The sequence below is a fragment of the Fukomys damarensis genome, unplaced genomic scaffold (assembly GCF_012274545.1).
Source record: "Fukomys damarensis isolate Sample0158 unplaced genomic scaffold, DMR_v1.0_HiC HiC_scaffold_36, whole genome shotgun sequence".
Classification (NCBI taxonomy): domain Eukaryota; kingdom Metazoa; phylum Chordata; class Mammalia; order Rodentia; family Bathyergidae; genus Fukomys; species Fukomys damarensis.
The window spans coordinates 12,513,996-12,526,155 of NW_022900948.1; the positions used below are offsets into that span (position 1 = coordinate 12,513,996).

The 12,160-nt window shown below is 38.1% G+C and overlaps 1 pseudogene; it reads right to left on the minus strand.

Moving 5' to 3' along the window:
• LOC104858954 overlaps positions 1 to 4,657 on the minus strand; it is a 16,797-nt pseudogene extending 12,140 nt beyond the window's left edge.
• Positions 4,658 to 12,160: the final 7,503 nt, after the last annotated feature.

The following is a 12,160-nucleotide window of genomic DNA, read 5'->3' on the forward strand; positions in this document are numbered from 1 at the left end:
CCCGCGTCCCGCACCCGGATTGTCCCGGTAAGCGGGGGCGGGAATTTGGAGACCGGACCTCACCTAAGGGCGAGTCTGCGGGTCGGACAGTCCTCGTGGTCGCTGAGGTGCCCGTGTGGGAGCGGCCCCAGGGATCCGTGTGGAAGTGGGTGAGCCCCGAGTGGGCGCAGCCTCTACCCCCATGGGTGAGTTCCAGAGCAGTGTGGGGAGCCACCCCCAAGGCCCATCCCTTGTGTGCATCCCTTGTGTGAAGGGAGGCGCCCAGAGTGCTCTGCACTTGCTTCCAAGGGAGCCCCAGTGTGGGCGCAGCGTCCCCAGGGGGACCTTCTGTGTCACTAGGGGAGCGAGAGCCAGGTTGGCTCCCTGAAAGACTGTGTGGGAACAGAGGGACGCCTCAGGAGATCGTGGTGGTGGTGGTGCATACCAAAGAGAACCTGTACCTAAAGGTGGAACCATAGATACTGCCCTAGAATTACCCCAAGAAACCTCTGAGAAGTGGGTATCCTGCTAGAGGATTCCCTGAGTGACTTCGCATAACACTGAGGATTTTGGCCTTGACTTCCTGTAGATCTCCTTGTGCCCTTTATTTTCTCCCCGGAAAAACATGGTGGGTGGAGAGGTGGGGATCCTATAGTAGTAGTTGTGCCCAGTGTTCTTTTCCTGCATCTATAGCCCTCTATTAGAATTTCTCTTCTCTTAGTCCAGTTAACCTGGCGCTGAACTTCACTGGAGGCAGAAACTGGACCCAAGGGAAGGTAGTTTCAGCGAGGCAAAGAAGCAGTATTAGGCAATTTAGAATCTGGGGTTTGGCTACCCACAAGGAAGCAGCAAGATAAGGTAGAGTAAATGATTCTGGCATGTAATCAGAGAAGGGAAGGCATTAAGACTATTGAATACTAATGTGCTTTGGCATTATACTATTAGGTATGTGTAAACATCTTATATAACTCTTAAAATATCTTTGTAAAATATCCCATAAAAAGACTCAGTAAGCATCCTTAATAAGATACTAACAGACAGAATACAGAGGATCATCATGAAGATCATACATCCTGACCAAATTGGATTTATCCCAGAGATGCAAGGATGGTTCAACATATATGTCAATTAATGAAATACACTATATTAACAAAGTCAAGGACAAAAACCATATGATCCTCTCAATAGATGCAGAAAAAGCATTTGACAAAATTCAGCACCCATTCATGATAAAAATCCCTGCCAAAAATTGGAATAGATGGTCTGTATCTCAACTTAATAGGCAGGGATTTAGCTCAGGGTTCCACTGCCTGCCTCGCAAGCAAAAGAACCTGAGTTCAATCCCTGGTACAAAAAAAAAAAAAATCAACTTAATAAAGGCTATCTATGAAAAACCAACAGCCAGCATCATATTAAATGGCCAAAAACTGAAAACCTTCACATTAAAATCAGGACAAGAAAAGGATGCCCACTATCACCACTCCTTTTCAATATAGTTTTGGAAACATTAGCCACAGCAATTAGACAAGAGAAAGAAATTAAAGCAATAAAGAAAAGGAAAGGAAGAAGTTAAACTTGTCATTATTTGCTGACGATATGATTCTCTACATTGAAGACCCAAAAAATTCTACCAAAAGACTCTTAGACTTAATTGACACTTTTAGCAGAGTAGCTGGATACAAGGTCAACACTCAAAAAAAATCAATAGCCTTCTTGTACGCAAATAACAGACTGATTGAGAGAGAAATTAGGGAAACAATTCCTTTCACAATAGCATCCAAAAAATGAAGTGTCTAGGAATCAATCTAACAAATGAAACAAAAGACCTCTACACTGAAAACTACAGCACCCTATTAAAAAAAAAAAAAAAGATCGAAGAGGATATAAGAAAATGGAAAGATATCCCCTGCTCCTGGGTAGGAAGAATCAACATAGTGAAAATGGCCATACTACCAAAACTGCTATACAGATTCAATGCAATGCCAATTGAAACTTCAACTCTATATTTCACAGAACTAGAAAAAAGAATCCAAAAGTTCATCTGGAACCAGAAGAGACCTAGAATAGCAAAAGCCATCCTAGGCAACAGAGACATGGCAGTGGGTGTAACAATTCCTAATTTGAAACTATACTACAAAGCCACTGTGATAAAAACATCATAGTACTGGCAAAGAAACAGACCTGAGGATCAGCGGAACAGATTGAAAGATACAAAAACAACTCCAGATGTACTCAGCTACCTCATCTTTGACAAAGGAGCCAACCATCCTCACTGGAGGTAAGATAGCCTCTTTAATAAATAAATGGTATTGGAAAAACTGGATTTCAACTTGTCAAAGATTAAAATTAGACCTGTATCTTTCACCATGCACCAAAGTAAAATCCAAGTGGATTAAAGATACAACTATTAAAACAGACACACTAAACTTGATGGAAGATAAGTTAGGCAGAACTCTTGAAGACATTGGCATGGGAAAAGACTTTATGAACAAATCCTCAGTAGCCTGGGAACTAGCAAAAAGAATCAACAATTGGGATATCATCTTTTTAAAAAGTTTCTGCACTGCCACAGAAATCACAAGCAGAGCAAAAAGACAACCTACAATGTGGGAAAAAAATTTTACCAGCTATTCCTCAGACAAAGGTCTATATAGAATATATAAAGAACTAAAAAAAAATCAAATCCCCCAAATATAAAGACCCAGTTCAAAAATGATCATCTGAAATGAACAGACATTTCTCAGACAAAGAAGTAAAAGCCACAAATAAACATATGAAAAAATGTCCAACATCACTGGTCATTCGAGAGATGCAGATGAAAACAACACTGAGATTCCATTTCAGCCTAGTAAAAATGACTGCTATCAAGAAATCAATAACAAATGCTGGCGGGGTTGTGGGGAGATAGGAACCCTTCTTCATTGCTGATGGGAGTACAGGCTGGTGCAACCACTGTGGAAATCAATATGGAGATACCTCAAACAACTATAATTAGAAGTCCCATTTGACCCAGCTATTCCTCTGCTGGGTGTCTTCCCAAAAGAATTAAAAGAATCATACCACAGCGATATATGCTCACCCGTATTTATAGTGGCACATAGCTAAAATTTGGAAACAGCCCAATTGCCCATCAACTGGAGACTAGATAAAAAAGATGTGATTTTTAAAAAATAAAATGGAGTACTGCCATAAAGAATGAGAAACTAGAGATATATATATAGCTAAGTGGATGCACATTGAGGCCATACTCAAGTGAAAATAAGTTACATGTGTAAATACTGGTGTGAAAAACTGAAAGTGTAAATAAGGATCAAAATGTATAATTGATATTGTGTAAGAGGAAGAAAAGGTCTAAAAGAGTAAAGGAAATGGGAGGGGTAGGGGAAAGGTAAAAAGGGAAAAGAAAAAATAAGTGAAAAGTAAAAACATGGAAACAATGTCTTTGTAAATAGGGTAGGGTGGAGGGGCTGAAGGGAGGACTGGGGAATGGGGAAAAATAAGAACCAAGATAAGTCATGTAAAGGTACAAGATTCCAATGATGAATGTAACTGTATTATATATCCAAAATGTACCAATAAATTTTTTTGTTTGTTTTTTGAGACAGGGTCTTACTATGTAGTTGAGACTGACCTGGAACTCACTGTGTAGCCTAGGCTGGTCTTGAACTCACAGTGATCCTCTTGCCTCAGACTCCCAAGTGCTGGGATTACAGACATGCACCACCACGCCTGGCTCAATAAACTTTTAATAAAGATAAAAAACAAAATTAAAAATTGTACACCACAGGATACCATCAAGAGAGTGAACAGGCAATCCACAGAATGGGAGAAAGTATTTGCAAATCATATTCTGATAAATGATTAATATCCAGTATATGTAAAGAACTTCTACAACCCAACAAGAAAAACACAACCCAATTCAGAAATGGCCAAAGGACATGAGTAGATTTTCTTCAAAGAAGATATACAAATAACCAAAAAGCATTATGACTACATGCTCAACATCATTAGGAAAATGCAAGTCAAAACTACAATGAGATACCATTTCACACTCACTATGATGGCTATCTCTTGCCATCATAAAAAAGGAAAATAATATGGAGAAATTGGAACCCTGCATTGCTGATATAAATGTAAAATGGTATAGCTCCTGTGGAAAACATTTCATGGTTCCTCAAAAAGTTGAAAAGAAGGCCAGATACAGTGGTACATGCTTGTAATCCCAGCATTTGGTAGGTAGGAGGTTTGCTATGAGTTTGAGGCCAGACTGGGCTACATAGTGAGTTCAAGGCCAGCCTAAACTACATAGTGAGATTCTGTCTCAAGAAAAAACAAGTTAAAAAGAGTATGACCTAACATTTCTACTACTACATAGTTAAGTATACACCCAAAAATGATGTGGTATAGAGACTATCTAATTTCCAAAACTTAGCAGTTTAACTCTTCCCTGTTGTCAGAAAAATGGTCCATTTCTGTTGTGTTATTTAACTATCATCATCCCCATTAAACTCAATTGACCATTTAGGTGCCACCTTTGAGGAAGCAGAGAAGATATGATTAGCTTGTGACTTCAGTTTCTAGAAATGAGTCCTGAGGTTTTGGATTTGGTCTTACTCCTCTTGGCCTCACTTTGAAAGACTGCTGACATTTATTTCATACCTTTGCTTCCACCAGTCATCTTTGCAGAATTTATCCAACAAAGATACATTGAACACTTGCTCTGTGTGAAGTGTTGGGAACTAACCTGATTATTCCTTAGCACAAAGAAAATCTGAGACTTCTGACTGTGATACCCACTGATTTTGGTTGATTCCCTCTTCAGAGTTTTCTCTTGCTTTCTTACTGCCTACCCTCTACCACCCTGTCAACCCTAAAATGTTTTTCAAGATCACTGTTAGTTACATTTTGAATCTTTTATAAATACCTTTTATAAATATCAAGAAACCAATGAAAACACAGGAAAATAACTTCACATCTTACATGCAGGTTCAAGTGGTTCTAGCCTACTGGGGGGATGATATTCACACCCCCCCATTTTGGGGGTGGGAGTGAGCTGAGAGAAAGGAATTCCATAGATGCCTTCTTCCATAGATGCTATTTCTTCCATAATTTATGCTGTGGATAGGCTTTCCCTTCCTTTACTTCTGCTTGCCCTTAAAATGCTCACTGTACTTTAAGCAGATACTCTGTAGAGAATGGTTTGCAAATTCCAACAAATACTGCTCTTGCCACTTTGGCTGCAGCATTGTATTTTCTGTTGCTGCATCAAATGACTACAAATGTTCTGGCTTAAAACAACATGCAATTATTATTTTATAGTTTCTTTGGGTAAGGAATCCATTTAGACCTCTGCGTATAGTCTCACAGACGATAAGTAAGATGTTGTCTTGGCTTTGTTCTCAGTTGGAAATTTGAATGAGGAAGAATCTAGCTCACTCAAATTATCAGTAGAATTTCTTTGTAGCTATAAAACTGAGGGTTCTGGCTCCTTGCTGGCTATCAGCTGGAATTCACCCTCCGAATTTAAAGGCCACCTGCAATTCCTGGAAGCCACTGAGGTTCTATTCCATGTGGATTTTCCCAGCATAGCAGGTTCATCAACCCAGAGCAGAGACTCCTCAGAGACAGTGTGCTAGAAGGCAGAATCATGTAATCATAGGAGACTTTCCATCACTTTTGCCATATTCAAATTGGGATCAATTCAAAGGTTAACCCATCTTCAAGAAGATGAGATTATGCAAAGCATGAACACCAGAAGGAATCCTAGGGGTAAGGGAGTACCCTAGAGACTGTCCCTAAAAACAGTACCAAAGGAAGGTTTAGATTATCTAGTCTCATTTCTTCCATTTCATTCAGCTAGATGGGCCATTCTTTTTTTATGCCATTGTTATTTACCATCACTTGCCCTTTGTTTTCCCAAACCCTTCTTAAATTATCACAAATTCTTCATTCTCATTTCTTGTTTTCCCTGTGATAGCTTCTGTGTCTTGTTTTCTTCCTTACTAAAAACACAAGAAATCCAAGTTTAGAAAAAAAGAAATCCCTGCCGGTTAAAAGAAGTTACAGTTAAACTTTATTTGTGGGGTCTTCATGATTATTTTCTTGTAACCCAGTCTCTCTCCTACGACTTCTATCACAGAGGAAGTCAGCCATTTTTTTCCTTCTCTCTAGTTATTCATTTTTACCTGTCAAAAATTGCTTTTGGGGGCTGTGGATTTAGCTCAGTGGTTCCACCTCCTCCTGACTCGCAAGTGCAAGGTCCCAAGTTGGATCCCTGGTACTTAAAAAAAAAAAAATGCTTTTGGGAGAGGCAGTCTACTTTGGGCCCTAGTATCTGAATTTTCTTACCAGGTATGCAAAAAATTCAAGATCTCGACTGTTTTTTTAACCAGGGTGACATATTTGCCAGAAGAAATCTTGAGGGCTAAGGTAATGTCTACCCGTGGACAAAGATCAGGTTTGCTTCTTATTATAAAAGCAGCAAACTGCCAAAGTTCAGTGTTCCTCCCCTCTATAGCAACCCACTCCATGTGCAGGCATCTCTCACATCCCTGTGGCACTTGGGAGACATGAACGAACTGATGCAAAACACCATGTGGAAGCTTTTGCTATGGCTGTGCTGTGAGTAATACAGTAATAAAATCCTTTATCTTTGACTTTGGGAGTCTTGTGTCTTCTGCCAGCATTTGTGAAACAGTAACAGGTTAGCTTGTTAACTTGCAAATAAAATACCAGATTGCGTAGTTTTTGACAGTCACTACCACTTGTTTTCCTGGATGCTAAAGCTTCTTTTGTTAATTTTTCAAACACTTCAGGTACATGTCTTGTGTATTTCAGCAATGTCTTTCCTAATCAAAATATCTTTTGTAATATAAGTTTCATGTGTGTCTCAGTTAAGCATCACAGGCTTTAACTTAATTGGCTGCATCTCACAGTTTCATCTCAGAATTAAAGCTTCATCAACTTTAAAGTTCTTCAGAGATGCTGAACCAAAATAAATATAGCTATATGAGAGGAAACTTATTGGAGTAGGTTACATGATTATGGAGGTAGAGCAGTCCCATAATAGGCTGTCTGAAAGCTGGACATACCAATAGCCTGTCTTAGTCCAAGTCTGAATTTTTTAGGACTAGGGAAGCTCATAGTGTAATTTGTAGTCTGAGGCCAAAGGCCTGAGTACCTAGAGAACTGCTGCTGTAAGTCCTAGAGTCTAGAGGCTGGGAAACCTGTAATTCTGGTATGCAAGGTCAGGAAAAGATTGTATCCCAGCTCCTGGTAGTAAATGGTCATACAGATATTCCTCATTTAACAACCTACTTATTTAATGACTATTCAGACTTATGACTGAGGCATACTGTTCAGGACTTGTCACCTGCTGCTTGGACTTAAAATCCATCTTTTTTTCTGTACAATTCTGCACATCTTGTGTATAGAGCCTCCATGTCTCTTTTTGTGCAGTACACCTTACTTATACAGTACTATAATTTTTGCTGATTGTACCATACAGTATTCTTTTATGTTGTATGTTACAGAATTGCCTATAAAAATTATGCAGATAAAAGCAAAGTCTTCAAGTTGAACTTTCCCTTGACCATTTCTGTTCTGAATATTGTAATGTACATACTACATACAATTCCTCATATAATGACCAATTCATTTAATGACCTAATCATAATGCAGTTGTTAAATGAGGAGTGTCTGTATTTACCTTTTTTTTCTGTCTTTTGTTTGTTTGTTTTAATCGCTGGACTTTTGTCTGATTTGCCCACATTGAAAGCAGATCCTTCCTTGATGTTTCACTAAAACTTACGCTAATCTTAACACTCTTACAGTTGTATCCCAAAATAATACTTTACCAGGCTTCTAGATATACCCTAATTTTGACACCTAAAATTAACCAACACATTTGATTAGTCTGTGTTGTTATTATTGAGATTTGGATTTTGTTTTACTTTGGTGATTCTGCTCTATGTGTATGTCTACCCTTACAGATCCTGCAGCTAGGGTTGAAAAGCATTTCTGTTCATTTTGAATATGTATAGCCTCATTATGCCTCCAGTGGATTTAGTATGGTGCTTCTATGTCTCCAAATTAACATTTCTAATCTTTTTAACACATGCCTTCTTTATGATGCTTGTAAAAGTCTCATGGTTGTTTCTCCCTCCAAATTCTACTGCTCCTTTGGGACAGGTTGCCCTACTGTTTAAATGGCTAGAATCTTCTGCATATTTCTACTAATGAGGTAGCAAAATAATGCTGAATTGCACTTTTCATAGTTTGCATTATGAAAAAATGAGGATTTAAAAATATTTTTCAAATATATAATTGACAACCCTTTTCAGTCCACTCATTTCTCTAACCTCCTGTAGAGTTCCTCAATGCATGCTGTCCCGCTGAATGTTTAGCTACTGATTAATCATTGTGTTCTTACTGGATTAAAGCAGTTTTTCTTATTCACAGTATGTACATATCACAATTAATTATTAAGTGGTTCCTTTTTTAGGTTATTTCTTCCTATTTACCACTATAAGCAATGCTGCAATAAAAAAAATTTTTTTTTACATATTTCTACATGTCAATCAGTGTCTAGGTCAGTTCAGGCTGCAATAATAAAATACTTTATGTGAGAAACTGAAAGTGGAAATAAGGACTAAAATGTATAATAGATATTGGGAAATGAGAAGAAAATGTTCAAATAGAAAGGGGAACGAGAGAAGGGAGAGAGAAAGGAACAAAGAGACAAGAAAAAAGTGAAAGTAGAAGGAAAAAATGGAAACAAAGCTTTTGTACATAGGGTGGGGGGGTAGGATTGAATAAATAAATAAAATACCCTAAACAGAGTAGGTTATAAATGACATAAATTTATTACTCACAGTGCTAGAGTCTAGGAAGTCCGAGATCAAGGCACTGGCAGATTTGGTATCTGATGATGTCCTGGTTTTTGGTCTACAGATGGCAGTTCCTTCCTGTGTTCTCACATCATGAAAGGATCTAGGAAGCTTGCTGAGGCCTCTTTTGTAAAAGCATTAATCCCATTTCTGAGGGCAGAGCTTTTAAAAGCCCCACTTCCTAATACCATCACCTTGGAAGTTTCAATATATGAATGTTCTGGAGGTATATTCAGAGGATGGTAATTCAGATTCTTGAACAGAATTTCTTCAAAGGCATCTTAGTAGCTATCAATCTCTACTGGAACCTTCCAATCACAAAGACTTTCAGAATGAGCCTGATTAATCTATTCTCATACCACTCAAAGATATAGTTTTTTTTGTTTTGTTTTGTTTTGTTTTGTTTTGTTCTGGGGATTGAACTTGGGACCTTGTGCTTCTGCTTCTAAGTCAGGCAGTGAAACCACTGAGCTAAATCCCTGGCAAGATATAGCTTTTTAAAATACCTCCTGTATCATCATTGTCCCTTAGAGGAGGCTATCTTTAAATCAAAAGATATACTGTAGTTCTTTAATGAAATGTTAAAATGATCCCAAATCATTTCTGAGTCACCATTAGGATTGATTTAATGAAATAAAGTAGATAGTAGTATAAAAAATATCAAATAGTAAAAGTAGAAATGTTTCACATCACTTTGAGTTCAATTACAAATTCATGTATATATATGAATATACATATATATATATATACACACACATATGCATACAGGCTCACATTATAAACTACCTATATTTATTACTATGCATCACAGTTAAAAACTTTGAAAAACATACAATGAAAGGTGTTATGATTTAGAACTAAAATGTCCCCCTGAAATGCTCAGGTGGAGCCTGGTCAGAAGGGAGGATTACTGGGGGATGACTTGGAAAGGTGTATTCTCTTCCCAGCTCTTTCTTTCTCTCTCTGCTTCCTACCTTTCCTCTGCCAAACCTTTCTACTGTGCTGTGTCTGCCTTGAAGCCAGCTGATCATAGACTGAAATTGTGAGCCAAAGTAAACCTCTCCTCTTTTAAATTGTGCATGTTGGATGTTGACTAAGACAAAAGGAAAACACTGTGGCCTTGGAAATAGTTATTGGTCATGAGCAAGCTACACACTGAGGGGTTGTTTTCAGTTTTGCATTCTCCCTCTTGGTTCGTGTCCGTTCTTTCAGCTGGGGACAGGCTTTCCCATCTCGTCATAGAGCATAGTGCTCATGGTGCTCGTGAATCATGTGGGCATGTCTGAGGACTATAAACCCAACTTCTCACTACACAAACCTCCTGAACTGACAGCTTTAGCAAAGCTTACACACACACACACACACACACACACACACACACCACACAACACTTCTTCCATTTCTCCAATCTGGTTGTTCCCATTATGTTCATGAATTCTTAAAACAGTTTGTGAGAAGGCATGAGCATTTCCTATGCTTTTGCAGGGCAGGAACTCTAAGACTCTCAACACCTTTAAACTGAAACTCAGAGCAATGAAGGTACATATTCTGTGTCATATACTAGCAGGTAGAAAGCTAACAAAGTTTCTAGGTTGACTACCTGTTTTGTTTTCTTTTTTCCCCTCCTCTGAAGTCTAGTTTTATTTATTGTTGCTGTTTTCTCCTCTAGGTTATTTTGTTTTAGTTTTTTCTGACTATTTTTGTTATTGTGTCATAGTTTATCCACTCACAAGGACATTAGAGTTGTTTCAATTTTTTAGTTATTACAAACAATGCTGTCATGAAACTCACATACAAGTGTTTATATGGACACATACATGTCTTGTGAGTAAATTGGAATGATAGTGTAATAAATTTATTGTTAATTTTACCATAAACTGCTGGATTGTTTTCTAGTGTGACTGTACTATTGTTCATCCCCAGTAGAAAGTCTCACAAGAATTTTGTTATTCTAGGGCCAGGGATTTAGCTCAGTGGCACTGTGCCTGCTTCACAAGTGTGAAATCCTGAGTTCAATCCCTGGTACCACACAAAAAAAAAAAAAAAAAAAAAAAAGAATTTTGTTATTCTGTATCTTATCTGACATTTGGCTTTGTCACCTTTTTCAGTATTAGCTGTTCAAATAGTTGTGAAGTGATATGATTTTAACTGAATTTCCTCAGTCATTAATAATGTCGAGGATTAGCCGGGTGTGGTGGCTCACGCCTGTAATCCCAGCACTGGGAGGCTGAGGCAGAAGGATTGCTGTGAGTTCCAGGTCAGTCTCAACAACATAGTGAGACCCTGTCTCAAAACACCAAAAAACCAAAAAAAAACCAGAAACAAAAACCCAAACAAATAATGTTGAGGATTTAACCTTTTTATTTTGTTTTTGGTACTGGGGATTGCACCCAAGGCCTCTGCACTGAGCTACATCCCACTACTGCCTCCCCCCGCAAACACCTTCTTTCTGATCTTCCTTCCTCTCTCTCACCTTCTTTCCTGGTTGAGACAGGAGCACAGCATGTTGATCAGGCTGGCTTTGTAATTTTGGGCTCAATAATCTTACTGCCTCAGCCCTTCCTATAGTGGAGACTATGGGCCTTTTGCTTCTGCACCTGGCTTGAAGGTCTTTTTTATGTTTCTTTGACATTTTCCTATTTCTTTTTAGTGAAATGTCAGAATCTTTTACTCATTTTGCAGGGGTTATTGTTTGTTTTCTTATTTAATTATTTAAGTTTTGAGAAGTCTTTGTATATTCTGGATACAAGTCCTTTATCAGATATGTGATTTGCAAATATTTTCTCCTAGACTATTGTTTGTCTTTTTATTTTCTCAAAAATGTCTTTTTTATTTTTGTTTTTTTCTCTCATTAAGTTTATTGGTACATTTTAGATATATGGTACAGTTATACTCATTATTGGGATCTTGCACCTTTACATGACAGGTCTTGGTTCTCATTTTTCCCCTTGTCCTTGCCCTCCATTTACCTCCTCCTCCCCTCCCCATTTACAACCACTTTAATTCCATTTTCTCATTTTTTTCTTTTCCCTTATTACCTTTCCTCTACCCTTCCCACTTTCCCTACACCTTTAGCCCTTTTCTTCCTATTTCACCTTGTCAGTTATCTCATTAGGATCTTATGTACTATTATAGTTTTCACACCAGAGAAACTATTCAGTATTTACACATGTGTGACTTACTTATTTCACTTAGGAGTATATCCTCAATATGTATCCATTTTCAACAATGTCTTTTTTTTTTGGTACCGAGGATCGAATTTGGGACCTTGCACTTGCAAGGCACGTGGTGGC